This window comes from Taudactylus pleione, unplaced genomic scaffold, assembly GCF_031769625.1.
Source record: "Taudactylus pleione unplaced genomic scaffold, aTauple2 ptg000201l, whole genome shotgun sequence".
NCBI lineage: Eukaryota > Metazoa > Chordata > Amphibia > Anura > Myobatrachidae > Taudactylus > Taudactylus pleione.
The window spans coordinates 20909362-20932725 of record NW_028284603.1 but is presented as its reverse complement, the minus strand read 5'-3'; positions in this window follow the sequence as shown (position 1 = coordinate 20932725).

Genomic DNA, 23364 nt, shown 5'->3' with positions numbered 1-23364 from the left:
TTGGGACTGGGACACTGCATAGGACTTTGGAGTGGACACAGCCCCTATGGACAACTGACTGCACAACACAGTCCAGCCAGCCCCTATGGACTTTGGAGGAGTGGACACAGCCCCTATGGACAACTGAAGCACAGCACAACACAGCCAGCCCCATGGACTTTGGAGGAGTGGACACAGCCCCTATGGACAACAGCAGCACAGCACTACACAGCCAGCCCCTATGGACTTTGGAGGAGTGGACACAGCCCCTATGGACAACAGCAGCACAACACTACACAGTCCAGCCAGCCCTAACTCCCACCCTCCCTCTTCACTGTCCACAGCCGAGTGAGAAAATGGCACCGACGTGGGTACCTTATATAGGATCCAAAACCCGCGAGACCCAGAAGGCGGGATGATGATGTTTTGCCTCGATTTCAGATCGGAGTCAGGCGGGAAAAGTCGAGCCTGACTCGGATCGGCCTCAGATCGGGGGGCTCGGGGGGGTTCGGATTTCAGAAATCCGAACCCACTCACTCCTAATATATATATATATATATATATAATATGTATATAAGTGAAACTAATAAGACCTCGCTTTATTAAGAATTTTAATACAAAACATATGAGAGAGGAATAAATTACCTGTATATTTAAATATTTAAAGTGGAAATTGATTGTTCTCACTATAAATAACAAACACATATTGGGTAGTTATAACAATAAAGAATCAGACATAATATGACAGACATCCGTTTTTTCTTTTATTAACAACACATTCTTTATTCTTTCTGATCACTTACTCAACTATATTTACTCTATCTCTGTTTTATATTTCACTGTGACAGAACTCAACCTATAGAATCTTAAATAGATAAATAAAAGTTATATTTTATCATTTGCGTTAGTGCGCCTTCCATAGCAACTCCTCCCTCTTTTCTCAAGCATACATTTCAATCTGTTGCTTAGGCTGCACCCCCGTTTATATTCTCAAACAGAATCTCTATGGGGTATGTATTAATTCCGCTCTATATTTATTCATTCAGTTGTTAGGATAAAGCTCTACAGGTGGGAGAGGAGGCCCAGACCGGCAGGCACCTCCCGCAGCTCTGCGCAGGTACTCACTTCCAGGTAGTTGAGGAGGATGAGGAAGAGAAGACTGGCCCGTAGTTGTCCCTCGCACAGCCGGAGGTGCTCATCCGCCGCCTGCAGGACCAGTTCCCTCTGCCTTTCCTGCTCCACCCGGTGTTTCTTTGAGCAGGAGGCAGGAGCCGCTGAGGACAGGGAACGGAAGGGAATCTATCTCATTCCATGAGGGACAGAGAAACAAGGGAGGCAAGATGTGCACAAAGCCCCCAGGCTCCTCTTCGTGCCTGCCATCGGAGCGTGATGTGACATCATGAATTCACCTTCACGCTCCTAACATGACTGGCCATCTTCTGCTCTGATCGAGGCAGCGCACTGGGAGGGCAGCACTGCAGCGCCGCGCCGGCCGGGGTTGACAGCGCGGTAGGTGGGGGCAGCGGCTGGTGGGGGGAGGCAGCGGCAGAGCTCTGGCATGCCCCTAGGGCATTTCAGTCGCCCCTAGGCATTTGCTTATAATGCCTATGCCTAGGGCCGGCTCTGCTGAAGTGGGTGTGTGGTGTGGGTCCCTAGACCCAGAGATCCGTGTGCACACGTTATATATACACCACTGGTGTCAATGAGTACAGACTACAAGTGTGTTGGCCCTATAAAAGCAGTGGTTCCCAAACTTTCTTGGATTACAGCTCCCTGTAATATCAGCATTTTTTCCCCGCTCCCCTAGGGAAAATTCAGCAAAAATGATTAAATTAAGCAAATTGTGATTGACTGGGCTGCACTTCTCACTGTCCACATATTTTATGATAAGCAGTCACCACCTCTTATGGGGGTAGATGTATTACAGCGGCACTTAACGTGCTGCTATATCGCTTCCTGCTTCGCCTCTTTACCGAGACGAAGCAGGAAGCACTACTGATGATGGAGCGGGGGTGCAATAACTCCCCCCTCCGGCGCTCCCTGCTAGAGACCGCAGCGCATCAGCCTAGTGCTGATGTCCTGTGTCTCTGTCCCGGCCGGCTCCACTGAGCATGCGTAGGATCTCGCAAGTATCACGAGATCCCCAAGTGCAGCCTGAAGCCGGCAGCTGCCGCAGCAGGGACAGCGCTGTCCCTGCTGTGGGGATAGGGCAGCACCAGGTTGATAGTGACAGCTACAGCGGGCCGAACGGTCAGGCGATCTGATCGTTCACACATGGCCCAGGCTATCGGCGCTGCTATCTTGTAGATAGCAGTGCCGATAATGACAGGGGCGCATTGCGCCCCTTTCATTTACCGCCAAACCCCCGATCATACAGCAGGTAGAAGCGGTATCAGCACACATAACGTTTGCTGATACTGCTTCAGAGTTTCTTACATCTCCCCCATGATAAGAAATAATGAAGGGTTAGAGTACTAAGCAGCATGGCATGGGACTGTTAAAAACATATGGGGGGAATTCAATTGTTTGCACCAGCGGCTGTCAGTGATGGATGCCCAACGAAGCAATTAAATTGTTGCTCCATTCAGGCATGAATAGCCCCCAGTGCAGGCATTTCTGTTCGCACCCTTCTGAAGTGCTACCACCTTAGGAGGGTGCGAGCAGAAAGTCCATGGTTAGGGCACACTATCTATTTGGGCATGACAGGCACGATAATTAATGGGCACCCAAAACAACTGGATTTCTCTAGATGGGCACCCATTAATTACCGTGGCACCCAAAACAATTGAATTCCCCCTCTGGAGTCCTCTCAACAATTTTTAGCGGCTATATCTTCTGAATACTACACTTACAAGTTTATAAATTAATTTTTAAAGACATAACTTTATTAAATAACTAAACTTTAGTCATCCTTGTCTCAATTTGTGTAAGTTGTACGTGAGAAGTGCTGGACATTTACATCTGTTGATCTGTCCAGAAAATAGTTGTGTGAATTTGGGTGTTAGCAGACAAATAGCAACCAGGGACTAATGTAAACACAGTGATTACACGTCTGTGATTAATTGGTTCCTAAAATCAATATAGTTGATTACGACCTTCTAAATACATTTGTCAGTAATTTATTACTTATTCATCTTATTAACAGACTGTCACATGAACTAAATAAATAGAAATGTCTAATCTTTTAGCAGCACATACAGTACAATACAGCAAAATAATTGTAGTCATTCCAACATGGCCTATTTTAAGAGTGTGTATGATGCTCACAATTTTATAATCGTTTTTCAAGAGTGCATTATCATGGACAGAAATGTTTTTCATGCTTTTTCATGATATGAAAATAAAAAAGGCAACTTTATGTTTTTCTTTCAGTTCTAATTTATCTTGAGCCATTTATTAAACTGCACGTGCCAGTTCATACCAGAGAGGTGCGGCGTGACATTTTTGCTGGTTTTGGTATTAATTCGTCGTCTGGTTTTGCCAAAACGCTGTGACAGGTTTTGGTTTTGGATTTTTACCAAAAATTTACAAAAAAAAGCTAAAATCACATAATTTTTTTTGTTCCTAGAGTATTATTAACCTCATTAACATTAATGTCCACTCATTTCCAGTAAATTTTGACCACCTTACAGCTCCCAATATTGTTTTCATCCAGTTTAGGACAAAAGGTTGCACCGAGCTAGCTGGCTGACTAAGCTAAGCAACAGCAATTGGTGGCACAAATGTGTGGCAGTTCAACTTCAAACATGGCACATGGCTCACACTGCATGGAGTCACAGGGCTTATATATGCACATGAACAAAGCGCACTAGGGTAAAGCGCAACAAACAGTATAAACTTAGCTATATATTTTTTTTTATTTTTATGTTTTGAGGTCGTAGCTCAATTTAAACTATGTTGAGTCACATAATCACTATTACTTAACTCTTACTTATCCTCACCAGAGATACCAGGAACACTATGATTCATTCCTGATTTTCTCCTTTAAAGCAACATTTTTAATTGCTATTTACAGGAATTGAACTGTGGAAGTTAATATATTTGCTATTTTATTGCTAATCATAAGTGATGATAACAATGTAAATGATGAATCATACTGTTCCTGGTCTCTCTGGTGAGGATAAGTAAGAGTTAAGTAATAGTGATTTTGATGAGGACATCTTAATTGTTAAGGTTGGATAATATCACCAGACAAAATGTTGTAGCTGCTAGGAACACTCCTGAACCAACCTATGCAATCTTTATAAATGACAGCACACAAAGTAACAAGTCCTTCCACCTCAATATCAGACTTGTCTGGTCCATTCTAAGGAGTTGATAACCTTGCGTGGGGTTCAAGGAAAGGTTGGATTCAGACTGTGCTGCAAAACTTCTATAGCATCTACAGCAAATGCAGGAGCACACTTTCCCATCAATCTCACTAATTATGCTTGTTAAAGGAAACCATGAATCCAACACTCAACCACAAAGACTTCTACAACCAGCACAAAGGTCTCTCCAAGAAGAAACAACACACTTTAATTAACAAATTAAAATTCTTTAGTATTTAAATTTCTAAAAAAAATATTCCTACACAAACTGTCGCTTCATTGGTCAACTGGGGTAAAATGGGGTCAAATTTACAGTAGGGGTTCTGAGTCAGACCAAGTGGCTGTGTTTGTGTGATGCCGTGGAGGCCTGAGTTGCTACCTTATGCTAATTTAAGTTTCCATAGGGCCAATGTGAGGATTCGCCTGGCTTCAATTAGGAAGCTGCTCTGCTCATTGTTTTTTCCGTCCACAGCCACAACCAGAGGCTCATACCCTCTTGCATCAGGGGGTCTGCTGGTCGGGTCGGCTGGGCCCCGGCGCCTGCACAATGGATCTGGTGCAGAAGCAACGGTGGCGTTTTGCATGCGCATAACACTGGCTTCTAGGGACTGTTTCGGCTTCAGCCCCTAAAAGCAATGTAGAGCTGCCCGAAAGGCAGCCCAGACTGGCAGCCCCAAAGGGAATAAAACACCTCCCACTGGGGTTGTCTGTCCTGTGTGTGAATGGCAGTTAGCGCTAACACCCCTTGCAGATGCTCAGCGGGAATGATACTGCAATGCATCGGATAATGTCACACAGCAATGGTAATAGCGACACAGATAATGTGGTGGTGGTGCAAGTGATGGCAGCAGCTGTGTACAGGAAACAAGAAGAGGCATTGCCTCTCAGCGTAACTGGTGATGATGATGATAATGATGAAGCAGCAAGTCCCAAAATAGGTTCAGGCAATTCTGGTGGTGATGATACTGCTTACTCCATCAAGTAATATAGAAGATAGTCATGTAAACATCTTGCCAATGGGAAGCTCTTTAAATAAACCATACAAAACTTTAACTGAAAAAAAAGTTTCAAAAAGCTAGACGTATTAAAAAAAAAATGTATGTATTTGTATGTAACAAAGACATAAAAAATATCTGTTTTATATGACAAAAGACTTTGGCCCTGATTCAGAGCCGGTCGCTATTTGCGCTCGCTCGTCCAGAAAATCGGTGTGGCTATTCAAATGAACCGTTCGCTGTTTGCTGTCTGTTTACGCCTCTAGGTCTGAACGAGCGAACAAAACTTGCGGTCGTTTTTTGGGAAACTACGCCCCCTGGCCGCTCGCATCCTACGTCATGTCAGCTATTTATTAGATTAATCGAGTACATCGACCAGGGTATGAGCTGCTCGCTATTCTTGTGGTTGGTTTTTGCTACCACAATTTTGCGAGCAGTTCTGGCTAAAAAAAACCCAGTGACGTGGTCAATGACGCTGCTGTTTTAAATATGCACACCCATAAAACGCCCGTTTTGACCTTTAAGCATGCCTGCGTTCTGATTTCCACTCCCCGTTTTCAAGCACCTTCCCCTGTTACCACCCACATACGCCTCATCCTGTCACTCAAATTAGCAGGCATTCGCTATTTTGCGAGCACATGAATTTCGGCCGCACTGACTGGTTCGCGCATGCGTATAACGATCCGTACGCATGCGCAGTTTGGCAAACATCGCTCGGAGCGAACGAGCTGCCGCTTACGAGTGGCTCTGAATGAGGGCCTTTATTTTTTAGATATGTCTGCATTTGTGGTGGCCTGATGGACCTGTACATATGTATATAATTAATTTTATTTTTCATCCAGCACTGCCACTTTCCATAGTGTTACCTGTGCCTGGTGCCTACACAGTTAATTGCATACATACTGTGCGTTCCAGAGGTGCCACACTCAGGCCCTCAATAATCATGTTATATCCAACGTTTCAGTTAAATATTCAGACTGCCTGTCATCTGGTGAAAAAGATGGAGTGAAAAGTTATGTAGGTATGTGGAGGTATAAAGGCATGTCAGTTATGTAGGTGTGTGGAGATATAAAGGCATGGCAGTTATGTAGGTGTGTGGAGGTATAAAGGCATGGCAGTTATGTAGGTATGTGGAGATATAAAGGCATGGCAGTTATGTAGGTGTGTGGAGGTATAAAAGCATGGCAGTTATGTAGGTATGTGGAGGTATAAAGGCATGGCAGTTATGTAGGTATGTGGAGGTAGAAAGGCATGGCAGTTATGTAGGTATGTGGAGGTATAAAGGCATGGCAGTTATGTAGGTATGTGGAGGTATAAAGGCATGGCAGTTATGTAGGTATGTGGAGATATAAAGGCATGGCTGTTATGTAGGTATGTGGAGGTATAAAGGCATGTCAGTTATGTAGGTATGTGGAGGTATAAAGGCATGGCAGTTATGTAGGTGTGTGGAGGAATAAAGGCATGGCAGTTATGTAGGTGTGTGGAGGTATAAAAGCATGGCAGTTATGTAGGTATGTGGAGGTATAAAGGCATGGCAGTTATGTAGGTATGTGGAGGTAGAAAGGCATGGCAGTTATGTAGGTATGTGGAGGTATAAAGGCATGGCTGTTATGTAGGTGTGTGGAGGTATAAAGGCATGGCAGTTATGTAGGTATGTGGAGGTATAAAGGCATGGCAGTTATGTAGGTATGTGGAGATACAAAGGCATGGCAGTTATGTAGGTATGTGGAGGCAGTTGTGTAGGTATGTGGAGGTATAAAGGCATGGCAGTTATGTAGGTGTGTGGAGGTATAAAGGCATGGCAGTTATGTAGGTATGTGGAGGTATAAAGGCATGGCAGTTATGTAGGTATGTGGAGATATAAAGGCATGGCAGTTATGTAGGTATGTGGAGGTATAAAGGCATGGCAGTTATGTAGGTATGTGGAGATATAAAGGCATGGCAGTTATGTAGGTGTGTGGAGATATAAAGGCATGGCAGTTGTGTAGGTATGTGGAGGTATAAAGGCATGGCAGTTATGTAGGTATGTGGAGGTATAAAGGCATGGCAGTTATGTAGGTATGTGGAGGTATAAAGGCATGGCAGTTATGTAGGTATGTGGAGGTATAAAGGCATGGCAGTTATGTAGGTATGTGGAGATATAAAGGCATGGCAGTTATGTAGGTGTGTGGAGATATAAAGGCATGGCAGTTGTGTAGATATGTGGAGGTATAAAGGCATGGCAGTTATGTAGGTATGTGGAGGTATAAAGGTATGGCAGTTATGTAGGTGTGTGGAGGTATAAAGGCATGGCAGTTATGTAGGTGTGTGGAGGTATAAAGGCATGGCAGTTTTGTAGGTATGTGGAGATATAAAGGCATGGCAGTTGTGTAGGTATGTGGAGGTATAAAGGCATGGCAGTTATGTAGGCATGTGGAGGTATAAAGGCATGGCAGTTTTGTAGGTATGTGGAGATATAAAGGCATGGCAGTTATGTAGGTGTGTGGAGGTATAAAGACATGGCAGTTATATGGGTATGTAGAGGTATAAAGACATGGCAGTTATGTAACTATGTGGAGGTATAAAGGCATGGCAGTTATGTAGGTATGTGGAGGTAGAAAGGCATGGCAGTTATGTAGGTATGTGGAGGTATAAAAGCATGGCACTCTAGTAGATAAAGTTAAACACTCATGTAATTATTAGGCACCAATCAAACATCGCGTTTTGGGCAGCACAGTGCCCTTTATCAAGCTGTGCTGAGAGAGACAATGCTGACTGCTTTATGTCTAATAAACATATGAGTATTTAACTGTAATCTCTAGACTGCAGTGCCATTTTGCCTCCTTTACATATGTATGTGTAGACACCTACAAGGATGGGTAATACTTGCTTTATGTTGGTCAAGCCATAATGACTATTAATCAGTGTACAGAACATTAAACAAACACTGCAATTTTCTTGTGTGTTACCTAATTTCACCTTTGTCAGCTTTGATTTATGAAGTACACTGTGGGCTTCTAATGCATTTTAAAAGGGCCAGATTTGTTTGTGATGTACCAGAGAATGCAAACACTGCTTACTATTAGGTTCAAGATATGATCACAGCTAGTTCAATGTTTAACAAGTCTTTAAATACCACAGGAATTTACCAGACATATACCCTCACTAAAACCTCATTACTTGATGTATTGCCTCAGCCCAAAATCTGACAAGGTCAATACATGATAGAGAAGAGCAACCTCCCCATCTGTGCCATTATTTTCCATGACAACTATTTATGTTCCAGAGTATAAATAACTGGAAACCTTGTTTTTTAATTAATGTGGCTACAAAATGAGCTAATTAAATATACACCATCAAAATGGGTTATTATGTATTATGGCCCTCATTCAGAGCCGCTCGTTGGCGGCAGTACGCTCGTTCCGAGCGATGTTTGCACATCTGCGCATGCGTACGGTTTTTAGTACACATGCGCGAACCAGTCAGTGCGGCCGAAAATCGTTTGTACGCTATATAGCGAGTGCCTGCTATTTTGAGTGACAGAATGAGGCGTATGTGGGTGGTAACAGGGGAAGGTGCTTGAAAATGGGGAGTGGAGATCCGAACGCAGGCGTGCTTAAAGGTCAAAACGGGCGTTTTATGGGTGTGTATATTTAAAACAGCAGCGTCATTGTCCACGTCACTGGGTTATTTTATAGCCAGAACTGCTCGCAAATTTGTGGTAGCAAACACCAACCACAAGAATAGCGAGCAGTTCATACGCTGGTCGATGTACTCGATTAATCTAATAAATAGCGGACATGACGTATGGTGTGAGCGGCCAGGGGGCGTTTTTAACAAATAAATGAGCGTATGTTTTGCTCGCTCGTTCAGACTTAGAGGTGTGAACAGACTGCAATGTGCGTACGGATCATTTGAATAGCCACCCCTTGTTTTTAAACGAACGACCGCAAATAGCGAACGGCTCTGAATGAGGGCCTATATTCTTTCAAAAATAGCACTGTCCTGTAATCAATGTTACATTGTGCTTTCTGAATTTTGTATTATTTTTTTGCTTGATTACAAGTGAGTGAAACATGTGATGTGCAGAAACATTTGACATACATTTGTTACTAGCAGTTTTATTGGCATTCAAGGTAAATTGAGGCTGCCTGATGTGTTTGTTTGTCTTAAACATTTTGGAGGCCAAGTGTACCCTCTGCAGAAGCTGTAAACACCATTGGGCATGTGCCCTCTTGGAGGCGTGGTTATGCTTCCCTGGCAGACTTGGGCTCATGAATCTTGGTGGCTCTAAGTATCACTGTGTAATATAATTTGTTCTTCAGTAATTTAGCATAGCAGACACTAAGCAGGCTGCAAACCAGTCATTAAATTCAAAAAACAAATGTTGTGAGGATTACAGTAATTACACTGTACTGTACGCTCCTGGGAAATGAGTAATTGTTTCATATATTGAGACTAAGCATTAGGTTTTCCAAGCCCAGATTGGCATTTTTGCTTATACTTGGTGACTATTTAAACCTTCTCTACGGGAAATGTGCATGATGTTCATCCGGTCTCTTACAGTACAATACCACAATTTGTGCCATGTGGCAGTGAGGGGTGGGCCGTGATGAAGCAGTTCCCTAGTGGATCCTGTAGTTTGGCCTACTCTTGAGGGAACTTCAGGAGTGTCTCAGACATTCAGAGAGAGAGTAGACAAGTATGTTTTTGTCCCAACATCACCTCTACCTTTAACACCAGGAAGTACTGAAGTATGGAAAGGTTACAGATGTTTCCTCACTAACCTATCCTGAAATCACGCCAAATAGCCCCACAAAAAATGTGACTAAGCCACGCCAAGTGTCTAGTGCTCAGTATTTTTCAGAATTTGTATCTGTTTTGCACTGTGAATGCGACAAAAACATAAAGTATGAGCACCCTGAACACCACTAGGGTCTTTTTGTGACATAGCAATGTGTGACACAGACGCTAATGTGAGAATAAGTCAAGAGACGGGAGGGGGGGTGATATGACTGAGCCGCGCATGCATACCACCATGCTGCATCATGCCCAATATATATAATTGACATTATTGAGACAAAAGTACAAATCCTAAGCCACCAGTACACTGCAATCCTTTTTTATAAGCAGCAAAAAAAACCACTATGGGGTGTGAGATTTAGGTACAAGTGCGAAAGTCGGAAAACTGCTACCAGCGGCTAGGCGTCCACATGGTGTAAAAACGATGATAACATAAGGGTACAGCTGTATGCCCAAAAGTACATGCAACTTATACTGCGTCTTTATTAAACAGCCTGACCTAAATTTTTTAACTTGTTGTGTATAGTTCCCTGAGTGGAACATTAGAAAAACTCAATACAATATGGTTTTAACAGCAAACTTATTAATGCCTTTAAATGTAAATATAATGTTCTGAATCTTGGTATTTCATTAATTTTTGGTTGTACGATCAACACAGAACCGAAGCGTTAAAATGGTATGTGGTAATTACTGAGTAGTAAGAGGACAAACAGAGAGAACTACTAATCCTCCTCATCTCATGTAAACATGTGACATTTAATTTAAATGTCATGTATTTCACATGATCTCTTCATACAAGACTCCATAAATAGAATATAACAGAAACCCAGCAGCAAATATGTGTGACTTTTCTCCTGTGAAATCTAGCAAAACAGATTCATTATGAAGTCAGACTGAAATATATATTATTATAGTCTTCAGCTAATCTCTAATCAGCACCCTAATGGCTTTATTTCTGCCACTGCTACTGAGTCAAACCCATGGACCCAGCTCTTCAGTATGTAGGGCAAAAGTCTGGGCCATAGATTACAAACTAGGGCCCTTGTTTGTTCTAAGAATCAATTAAAAAATGTAAAATCTGCCTTTATGCAATGCTTCTTTGCAAATGGATATGTACCTACCTCCCTGCGTCACATTTTAAGTTCTATACCCATTTCATGGACTTTGGAAATAACCTATAATATGCAGGGTATAAACGGTAAAAAAAATTACATTTTGACTGTATGAACAGTAAAAATGTCTCATCAAAACAGCAGAAAGTCTAAAATAAAATCCCATCAAAACAGTGGAAAGTCTAAAATAAAGATCACATTAAAAACAGTGGCAACAGTAAAAACATCACATCAAAAACAGTAGAAAAAGTAAGAAAAATCTCACAGCTAAAACAGAAAAACAGTAGAAGCAGTACAAACTTCATATGAAAAGAATATAAACAGTAAAAAGTAACATCAACACAGTAGAAAGTCTAAAAAGTTACCATCAAAACTGTAGAAAGTCTAAAAATATCACAGCAAAAATGTAGAAGAGTACAAAAAAAACAGTGGAAACAGTAAACTGATCAAATACAGTAGAAACATAAAAAATATTACATCAAAGACAAAAAAACAGTAAAAGCATCATATGAAAAACAGAAGAAATAGTTAAATGTCACTTCAAAAACAGTACAAAAAGTAAAAATGCCACATCAAAAATAGTAAAAACATCACTTCAAAAACAGTAAAAACGTCACATGCAAAATAGAAAATACATCACATGAAAAACATAAAAAACGTCACATGAAAAACAGTACAAACAGTAAAAATGGCATATCAAAAAATAGTAAAAATATAAAAACAATAAAAGTGCAACATGAAAAACAGAAAAATGTAACATGAAAAATAGAAGAAAGAGTAAAAACTTCACATCAAAATCCAGCCAGCAATTACTATAGGACCTCCCCTTTTTTCATTTGAACATTTCCATTATTCACTTAGTATACTGCTCTGTTTAGCTTAGTTCATGCCACTTTTGTGTGTTTTGAGTCTTTTATAACATACTTAAATATTGCATAAGTTCAACTGGTATGAGAAATGTGTCCAAGAGAAAATTCAAGTTTCTTTGCAGAGAAGAGAAGGCTACATCTCCTTACTTCAGTGTAAAAAGTGAGCACGCAACCTGCACTAAACATGTGCACAAATTAGCTTAATTGCACAAATGGGTGTATGTGACATCACAAAAGAGCATTTGATATCAGTTGAACAATTTTTAAAGCTTATAAAAGCAAAATTTGGTGAACATACTGTATAAAGCACAATAATCAAGGTAAAGTCAGCAAGTCTCCAGAAAAAAAAGAAGTTTTCATCATACTTCTCCAGAAAATCAGAAAATGCATAGATCAGTTTTCTTGTTGGTGCTTCCCTTTATATATTTCCCCATTAATCTCGAAAGCATTTAAAATGGAAAAGATAAATTTATCATAGCATAACACTATTTAAAATAGTGTGTCCACCACATGTCTGATTGGAAAATGGATTGTGTAATACCTTCCACAGAGACAGTAAAGGAAGCTATTATGTTCCCACTTTGTGTATATGCCTACCAGAAAGTGAGGGAGTGAGTGAATTATGCCTTAATCATGGGATTGGTTGTAGCTCACTTCATAACACCTTTGGGAATATATTCTAACAAAACAAAAACAATTAAAAGTTGTTGAACTGCACTCCTTAATCCAGCTAGTTATTGGTCATACCAAATGTAAATATAAACAGCAGAGCCGTAACTAGACTTTTTGGTGCCCTGTGCCAGAAAGAGCATTGGCGCCCCCCTAATTTTTCAAATGGACATGATGCACCCAAAATAGGGGAATGGCCTCATGGGGAAGGGCCAGGGAAGAGATAGGGGAGGCCAGGAGATGCTGGGGATGATATAAGCGGAAGCTACAAGTGAGAATGATAATAAACAGAAATCAGACAGCCCAAACAGCGCCCCCTGACCTGTGGTGCCCTGTGCCATGGCACCGGCCGCACTACCCTAGCTACGGCCCTGATAAACAGGACACATTACAAGTAGCGTAAGTCCCGGACACTCAGTCCTCTCTGATGGCATCTCCCTGCGGAAAATGTGTGGGCAACATGAGCTGGATCCCTACTGTCGCAATTCAATTACCTCATGAAGTGGATGTGAGTTCTATACATAATGTCCCGTACATTCCAAACACCAGAACCGGAAGTCACTTGCGATTCAAAGCACAAGAGTATAAGTCATATTGCGTTCCATGATACGGATGTCAACAAAAGAGCACATTTTATTACATTCCATAAATATGGAACTCCTCATAATTAAATATTGTGGATAATTATGCACGGGTTGTATTTTCATAAAAGCATTAATTTTAAATATATATAGAAAAATAAGAATAAAATGCATGTTTTAGTACATAAAAAAGGAAATACTAGTTTATACAAGAAACACTTCAATTCAAAATTGGTGGTAAGGCTTTTTGGAGAGTTTTTAAACTGTATGCTTATTTCATCTCTGGGATAAAAGATTGTCCAAATTCATACATTTCAATGTATTGGACATCTATTCATTACCCGAAAAATTTTTAATTCCTACTTCTTGGTGTTTAATGAGGAAAATTAATATCAAGGGAAGCGCCAACCAGAAAATTACTCTACACATTTTCCGAACATTTTTTCTTAAATGTTTTTATTAAGCAGGCAAAGTAAGAGGCACAGAGAAGATTCGTGTAGAGGCCAAGGTATGATGTCAGGGGTTAGCAAGGTCAAAAGAAGTTAATGCAGCCAGCACAGAGTTGGTACAATGTTGCGCCTGTAAAGACCCCTACACACTACACGATTTTGTTAACGATTTGGCCGATTCCAACTCATCGGAACGACAAATCGTTAAAATTGTGCAGTGTGTGTGCACTATACCGGGCAGTGCGCGCTCCCGTGCAGTCGTCAGTCGCATCATGTGATCTTTTCTACATGCATTTAAATCAGAAAATGCGGCTGACAACCCGATGCAGCGGTATGCGGTGGGGGCCGACATATCTGGCAGTCGTGCAACACTTTGTCCAGTGTGTACGGGCCGACCGATACGTCGGCATGTTGGTGGGGGGGTCGTCTGTCGCTTCGCTGGGTACACACGCCATTTAGTGTGTACCCAGCATAAGAAAGCCATACCTAACGTGTGATGCCATAAAGAAAACCTAGAGCTCGCAGTTGAAAATGTAAGGGACATTCTAGAGTTAGTATCTACAAGCTGTTTGATAGAGCAAATACCCTCCCAAGCCCACATAGTAAAAGGAAATGAAACAGCACCGTGTTGCAAAATCATATTAGCCAACAGATGTAAAAAAATAAAGTTAATGGTGACTGTTCAACTTCCATTTATTCCTGATCATCTGCCACATAGACAATGTGATCAGTAATAAAGGGTTATGCAATGCCTCATAGGAGCTCAGATTTATGCATTTGTAACAGACAAGTCAGAGCAGATCAACAGAAGGTATAACTAACTGTATTGCATACACGTCCTGTTTATAAAGCTAGTCTCTGATATCGGCACAGTGTTGCTTGGCTGTATAATTTAAGTTTGGAGAAGTTTATGCCGCCCTGTATCCAGTGTTTATATTGCACCAAATACATTTCCTAAACATGGATATTGTGAAAGACTCAAAAGTCATGGTGTAAAACTTCTCAGTCTAGAAAATGATAGACAGAATCTGATTGTTGCTATGAGTAACAGTATCACTTGTCTATTATAGGAGCTTTAGAAAATATACAACTTTGAAAAGAAAAACAAATCATTGGGCCGGATTCAGCGCCACACACAACGCCGATGGTCACCTACGTGAGCGATTTTCTACAACTGCGCATGGGCTAAAATTCTTAAAAGCTCCTGCGGTGGATGCATTACACAAAGTAGCGGCTTTTGCATAAGGTCGCAGATGAGCGACCACCAATAGACACTGTTGTGAGCACTTCTGAGTCCTCCTCTTAATAAGGCTCATTGTCTTTTCTTTATATAGATTTTCAGCAAATGTTTTGCATCAAGTAGAGGTGATGGATGTAGTACAAAATGTCCACATACCGAATGTGGACAGCAGAATCTCAACTTTTTCTGAACGTTGACATGGTCATAATGTTGATATTGTGCATGATGACAGTTGTAGCCCTAACTCTACCCTAAAACTAACCCTAACCGCAGCCTAACCCTAACCGCAGCCTAATCCTACCCACAATCTAACCTTAACTGCAACCTAACCCTAACCACAAAATAACCCTAACCACAGGCTACAGCCTAACCCTAACTGCAGCCTAGCCCTATACTTAACATTAACCGCAGCCTAACCCTAACCGCAGTCTAACCTTAACTGCAACCCAATCCTAACCGCAGCCTAACCGTAGTCTAATATTAACTGCAACCTAACCCTAACCGCAGCCTAACCCTAACTGCAGCCTAACCCTTACTGCAGCCTCACCCTAACCCTTACTGCAGCCTCACCCTAGCTGCAGACTAACCTTGACCGTAATTGCAACCTAACCACAGCTTAACCCTAACCGCAGCCTAACCCTACACCTAACATTAACCGCAGCTTAACGCTAACTGCAAGTTAAACCTAATGCTAAATCTGTAATGTCAACATTGTGAATGATTTAAACCACAAGGTTGGGGGCAGGCCCTGGTGCCAGTAACATGGTTGTGCCAGCCTATGCTAGGGTTAGGAGTGTGTGAGCCTGAGGTGATAATACTTACTGCAGTCTGTCATAGGCTGATGTCTCATAGGCAAACGCAGGGGGGGTTTCCGTCTACCTGGAATGCCCCCTCCCCAGCCCACACCATGACCACAATAGAAATAGTAATGTAATAGAATTTTACTAGTGCTGCATATTCTTCTCAGTATCACAAATTAAACAATTAGCACCACCTGTGGATCTTTTAACATGTATCAGCCAGTAATAAATAACCTGTGCACCAACTAGGAGATCTGGAAAACATGCACTGTTAGGGATATGCTGCTATAGAGCCCAATATGTACATATATGTCCAGGGCAGTGCTAGGTTATTCTGCTGCTCCCCCAGACTCCTGGACTTGCTTTAATACTCTGGAATGGTGCCCACATCTAAAATAAAAACATTCAGCTCAGGCAGGATGTCCCTACTGCCGCATTTAATGGGTTACTGTGATCGCTGGTCCTGTATATGCTGGGATTATGTCACACAATACACTTTGTATGAGGCATTTTAAAGCTGGATAAGTAGTAATTATGTCCTCTTCATGGACTGGCTACACTCACTCTAAAATCAAGCATTTGGAAACCCCCCCTCTAGAATCCTGCGTTGCCACTGGGCCTCTATGGTAGGTGTAGTTTTCCCACCCTCCCTTTCCTTGGTGCTTGGTTCTCCATTGTTTAGAACTTGTTTTTCATTTTTGGTGGGAAAGAAAGAATGGTATAACAGCAGAACAGGTGCACGGGATGTGAAGTCATGTTTAGTGAGGGGAGTTGGATATCCTATTTTTGTTTTGATATAGGCACCTTGGGCAGTATCCACCTACAATGCATTTGTCTCTTTTTGTAAGTTGTGCATTGTTGGATCTTTCTCAGTTCTGGCCGTCTTTGATTACTTAGTAAATAAATAAAAATATAGCTAATCAATTTCTGTCAAAGTTATGTCTATGTGTCTTTATTTCAGTACGTTAACCTTAGTATGTATTATTTAAGCTTCTAAGATAAATGATGTGGCTGGCATAGGGAACATCACTCAGTCGATAGGAGGTTAAAGGAATTGTCTCTTAATTTCTTCTTCTATCTTAAACCTTTAATTTCTCCTTCCATGTTATACCTATGTAATTCATACTTTATACATTTGTAGAAAGTGGAAAATGATTTTCATGTGTCCTCCCAGAAGTGGTGACTCCATCTCTCAATTTTTGTTGTGTGTGAAGTTATGTTATTTTTGTAGCAGAAAGCATGTGAATGACTTTTGTTATGTATTTTATGCACAGTTTAGGATGCTTGTTATTACATTGATTACTATCCTTCCATAGTACACACTAAATAATGCTCTTGTTTAAGTTGAAAACCCAGGGTAGCTTTAATATCTAGCTGTGTGGTCCTAGAACACGGAGTAACAGAATAAACACTTCTCTCTCTGTTCTCCTGTCTACTGTTTTCCTGGCACTGTGGGCCTGATTCAGACCCGGTCGCAAGCGCTGAGCGCTCGCAACCGGGTCGATGATGGCCCACACCGCATGCGCACGATGGAGCAGGTTCCGTCATGCGCATGCGCGAGACCCGGCTAGCGACGGGCAATCCTTCGCTCCGGGTCTCGCACCAAAGGGGGTGAGCTGTCGATGTTGAGTGACAGCTCGCCCTCTTTGGTGGGCGGGCCGGGGTGGGTGGCTGCCCAAACAGAGGCGTTCCCATGAGAACACGAGTAATGTCAGTGGAGAGATTCCGGCTGAGAGCCGAAATCTCTCTGGGGCTTGCGGCCACGAGACCCTACCACAAGGGTCTCGTCGCAAACCCGATGGTCGCGATGGTCTTGACTATCGTGACCATCATCATGGCCGCTCGCATAAGCTGTCGGGGGTAACCCACAGCTATGCGAGCGGCCAAGAGGCCGATCCAAAAAAAACCCCGGCCCTGATTCAGAGTGAGCGGCTCAGAATCAGGCCCTGTGTTCACTATCATATCATGAGATTGTACCTCCATAAGCTGTAAAGTGGCTGATGCCCAGCTTTCCCTTTGGGCTTTGCCCACTCATAGCACCCCTGAAATTAAGAGACAGAGGTCCTGATGCAGGTATAAGCGTACAGTACACCTGTTTCTGGAGCATATATACTGTGTTTTCGCACTGCTCATGCTCTGGAACTGTGCGCACACAAGCATGGGCAATGCAAAGTTGTGAGCATTTTGATTCCATCTATACTTATGACTGGGCTGTAACAGTGCAGTCTCATAGAAATAAAGTTTGGTGAAGGCGTTTGGTGGAACTGCAGGCTAAGACCCGGAGGGGCCCACAGACAATCCTAATTGTAATGAGTCAGACTGACTCATACAGTACACTGCCGCAGTGCCGCCGGTCGTAGCAAAGAAGGAGGAGGTGATCTGACCCTTCTCCTCCCCTCTTTTCCCCTCCCCCCTCTTACCTTCTTCTCCTCTCATAAACTGCAGTTGCCGGGCGCCTGATGTCACACTCTAGTGACAGGCCCTAGGTGAGAGGTGGCCTGTGTACTCTAGGGCTCTGCCCTGCTGCAGCCAGGAGAAGTAACCTGAAGTAGACAGCGTCTCCTGCACAAGGACTGGGTGGAAAATGAGTTCTTTACTAACAGTATATTCCCAATTTATTATTTTTATTTTCTCTCTCTCTCTCTCTCTCAAACACGTGTGCAGATGGGGATAGGCACACCACAAGAAGTGTACGACTCTGCATATGAGCAAGTATATGCATTTCTGATTTCTCACCTGGATTATACCTAAGAACATGGGGTGTGCAGTAAACAGACCATCTCTATGACCTGACTGTTGAGCCCTAATGTCTGTAAGCATTTTGTATTTCTGAAATTGACAGCATGGAAGCGTCAGCATTTGCAATGAAGCTTCTCAAAATATCTTTGCTCTTCATTCCTCGTCACTTCATCTGATTTGCAGGCATGAGTGCTATCAGCAGCAGGCGGGTCTCCACTGGCCCAACCCACTGTCATTCTTGCCAGTATAAGATTCCCCTTGCTACCTACTGGAGCAGGGGCGTCTGAACGATGTTATTTTAGGGGCAACATAAAATTGCTTCAATGCCCCTGCATCATCCCTGCCCCCGCTCTCTTGCCTCCCCCATTCCAATACCCATGATACCTAGTGAAGTATGAAATGCCTTGTGGCAAGAAGGTGTTTGCCTTGAAAACAACCTGCTAAATGACCCGGTTAGAAGGTAATTTATTCAGCTCCTACTCTGCCCTGCTCCTGTTTCGCTTTGCCCTGCCATCTACGCCATGCTGACAGGTAGCCCTAACAAATGGTAGGATGCCATTGATTTTTTTTCCAGGGCATCTTTGGTGACTTAAACCTCTGCAATATATGATTTGCAATGTGTTGGGAGTGGCCAGGCTGAACACTTATTAAAAATGTGACAAAGAATCAGTAATAATGTCATACATGTCTATCACATGTTTTGCTATCTTTATCAAGACCTGGCCAGGGCCGCAACTAGGGGGGGGCTGGAGGTGCACGTGCACCGGGTGCGCAGCTGTACTCGGTGCCAGTGACCTCCAGCCCGGCGCTGCACAGAGGCTCCAAGCCGGACGTCCGCTGGTAATATTTATTGCCAGCGGGCGCACGGCTCCTTCTCTGCAGCGACGCGGTGTAGCCAGAGGCTGGAGTTCTCTCCCGAACTCCAGCTTCCGGCTCTCCCCACGGGCATTATGGGGGAGACGTCATGACGTCTCCCCCATAGTTCCGAGGAGCAGCCGGCGGACCGGACGCGACACTGGATGCAGGAGCAGGGTTCAAGGTAAGTATTTTTTTTAATAAGCTGCATTACAAGGGCATTATTATGGGGGCATGGGCATTATCACAGGGGCATTACTATGGGGGCATGGGCATTACCACAGGGGCATTATTATGGGGGCATGGGCAATACTAATGGGGCATGAGCACTACAGGGGCATTATTATGGGGGCATGGGAATTACCACAGGGGCATTACTATGGGGGCATGGGCATTATCACAGGAGCATTACTATGGGGCATGGACACTACAGGGGCATGAGCACTACAGGAGAATTACTATTGGGACATGAGCACTACAGGGGCATTACTATTGGGGCATGGGCACTACAAAGGCATTACCACAAGGGCATTATTATGGGGGCATGGGCATTACCACAGGAACATTATTATGGGGGCATGGGCATTACCACAAGGGCATTAATATGTGAGCATGGGCTATACAGGGGCATTACTATGGGGGTATTAACATATGGGCATTACTATGGGAGTATTATAATATGGGCACTACTACAGGGGCATTGCTATGGGGCATTATCATATGGGCACTACTACAGGGGCATTACTGTATGGGCACTACTACAGGGACATTACCTCAGGGGACATTACTATAGGGGCACTGCTGCAGGGGGAATTACCAGGGGAGGGCGCCAAATTACTGTCTTGCCCCTGGTGACAAAAATCCTAGTTTCGGCCCTGACCTGGCATTGCAGGATGATATGCAATTTATTGCATGATCCGTAACTGCATCAAAAAAGTGCTTCCACAGTTTGAATGCAGAGTATGAATGGGAAATCTTAGGTTTGTCCCTCAACTTTCTATGTTGCTGTCCATCGGTTGCAGTTGCTGGTGCTTGCCATATGCAATTGCCATTGCAGTGTTATAGAAATACTATTCGTACTTTCTTTAGACAGTTGTAGTGTTATCTCTAAGCTGGCCAACTACAATCTTCTGCATAAAATCTTCCCCACTGGTGAGTGTGTCTAATTGAGTTCTATTTTCCTGACTATGGAGGACTTTGGGCCTGATTCAGAGCCACTCGTAAGCAGCAGCTCGTTCGCTCCGAGCGATGTTTGCCCAACTGCGCATGCGTACGGATCGTTATACGCATGCGCGAACCAGTCAGTGCGGCCGAAATTCATGTGCTCGCAAAATAGCGAATGCCTGCTAATTTGAGTGACAGGATGAGGCGTATGTGGGTGGTAACAGGGGAAGGTGCTTGAAAACGGGGAGTGGAGATCCGATCGCAGGCGTGCTTAAAGGTCAAAACGTGCGTTTTATGGGTGTGCATATTTAAAACAGCAGCGTCATTGACCACGTCACTGGGTTATTTTTTAACCAGAACTGCTCGCAAAATTGTGGTAGCAAAAACCAACCACAAGAATAGCGAGCAGCTCATACCCTGTTCGATGTACTCGATTAATCTAATAAATAGCGGACATGACGTAGGATGCGAGCGGCCAGGGGGCGTAGTTTCCCAAAAAACGATCGCTCTTTCAGACCTAGAGGCGTGAATAGACCGCAAACAGCGAACGGTTCATTTGAATAGCCACCCCTATTTTCTGGACGAGCGAGCACAAATAGCGACCGGCTCTGAATCAGGCCCTTTGTTAGCTGTTCTTTCAGAGTAAATAGTTCCCAGCTCAACACTCTGCAATACAACTGGAATTCCGGACTTGTGCTTCCAGTTCCTGAAAATAAAACCTTGTTTATATAAAAAAAGGAAAGAATAGAAAACATATACGTTCTAAAAATGTTAAAAATACTTTGTTTTACAAAAAATATTTTTTTCCAATTGGCACTTTCAGCTAATGTCATCTTGAGATGTTGTTGGCAATCGGAGGACAGTGGCAGTACTTTGAGCCCCCCCGATGAGGGTTACCTCTTCCAATAGTCATCTTTAGGACGGAGACTTTCAAGAATAGGCAGAAAACCTTAATCCTGCAAAGAAAATCCAGTCTTAGCAGGATTTAGGGTTTAAGTACCTTTGATAAACAGACCCTAAGGGGTATATTTACTAAAATGAGAGTTTTTAGAAATGGAGATATTGCCCATAGCAACCAATCAGGTTCTACTTAACATTCAACTAGCACCTTCTAGAAGATAGTATCTGGTTGGTTGCCATGGGAAACATCTCCACTTCTAAAAACTCTCACGTTAGTAAATATACCCATAAGACCCTAGTGTCAAAAGTAGGATGGACCAGTGACACAATGAGTAAGAACTGGTGCCTGGGAATCACAGAAGTAATTGGCAAACTGGGTTGCAAAACCAAGTTTCAGACACTCCAAAATCATTGGGAAAATTTAGCATCGAGTAGGAGTCTGAAAAAAAAATGTTTCCGTACATCAACAGCCTCCCCAAAATTAGACATGGGTTCTTGTTTTGACCCTGCCAGTTGTTTAAAGAGTTACTCCACCAAAGGGAATACACACTGTAATAGTCTATGAAAACATTGTCCTTATAACAGATACAACCCAAGCAAAAAATAGCTCTGCAGATCTATAATCAGGAATTTCCTGGACTTTATGTGCAGCAAAACAAAAACAAAAACAAACTACTCAACAGAAACACAAGCTGTGCAGAAGATAGAATGTGCGAGACAGGACAGATTTCTATTTTGTATTTAGATAAAATTCCTATTAGGAAAAGCAGTGAGAAACATGGAGATATAGAGCAAACTGTGTAAACCATTCATTAAATGCATTCCAACCACAAACTGGTTGGAAAAAAGAGGATTTGTTTCTTAGATAAGCTGGAAGTAGTGTATAGTATTAATAAACCGTTGCTAAACAAATCTGGTGGGAGTTAAGGAGATGGTAATTTATTATGCTGATGTCTTTCTATATCCCTGTCATCCAAACTGCTCTGGTAAATCAGTTGACAAAAATTTTCTGCAAGCATTTATTGTAAGACACTTAATAGAATTTTTTTTTCATGATTAGAAATGATATGGAAGATAGATGGCAGCCGGGCTACTGACCAGATATCATTATGCAAATTTAGGCAAAATTATTACACTACAACCACATTTGAAATGCGGATTGTAGTAAATAGCGGCCTAAATAACAGAAACTCAGTAATTGATGATATGTCAGCAAAAGGCATTCCCAAACTTTCTTCTGGGACAGGGAAACTAAAGATACCCATAGTCTGCCTGATACCAGTTGGAACTTGGGGGGCTATTTACTAAGCAGTGTTAGGAGACAGTGAAAAGTGATAAGAAAGTGATAAGGTGCCAGCCAATCAGCTCCCAACTGTCATTTTTCAAACACAGCCTGTGAGATGGCAGTTAGGACCTGATTGGCTGGGGCATCCACTACACGATTTTAGCAGGCGATTGAATGATAACGACGTCGTTATCGTTCAGTCGTTTAAAAATCGTTTATTAACGATCAACGATGCACGCTCCCGCTGGTCGTTTGATCATCTCGTCAGTCGACCGAACATGCAGGTCAATTTCACTTGATCTATTAAAGATTGTTTGCAAATCGCTTGCAAATCATTCAGACTGAAAGATAAAATTTCAAGGGAAAAAAATCAAGGGAAAATCGTTTAGAGATTGGACAAGGGAGTAGATCGTCTAGTGGATGCCCCCCTTAACACTGCTTAATAAATAGACGTTTTGATGTCTAGAAAGTGTAAGGCACTTTTAGCGTGATGAAAAGAAATTAAATAACAACACAATTTATTAAATATTCAATGGCAGAGCACAGTTGCCTCTTTGCTGGGCCAGTCTCTCCTGCTAATTTTGACTTTCAGCTCCACTACGTAAATAACAAAACAAAAACATGAGTGTAAAAAT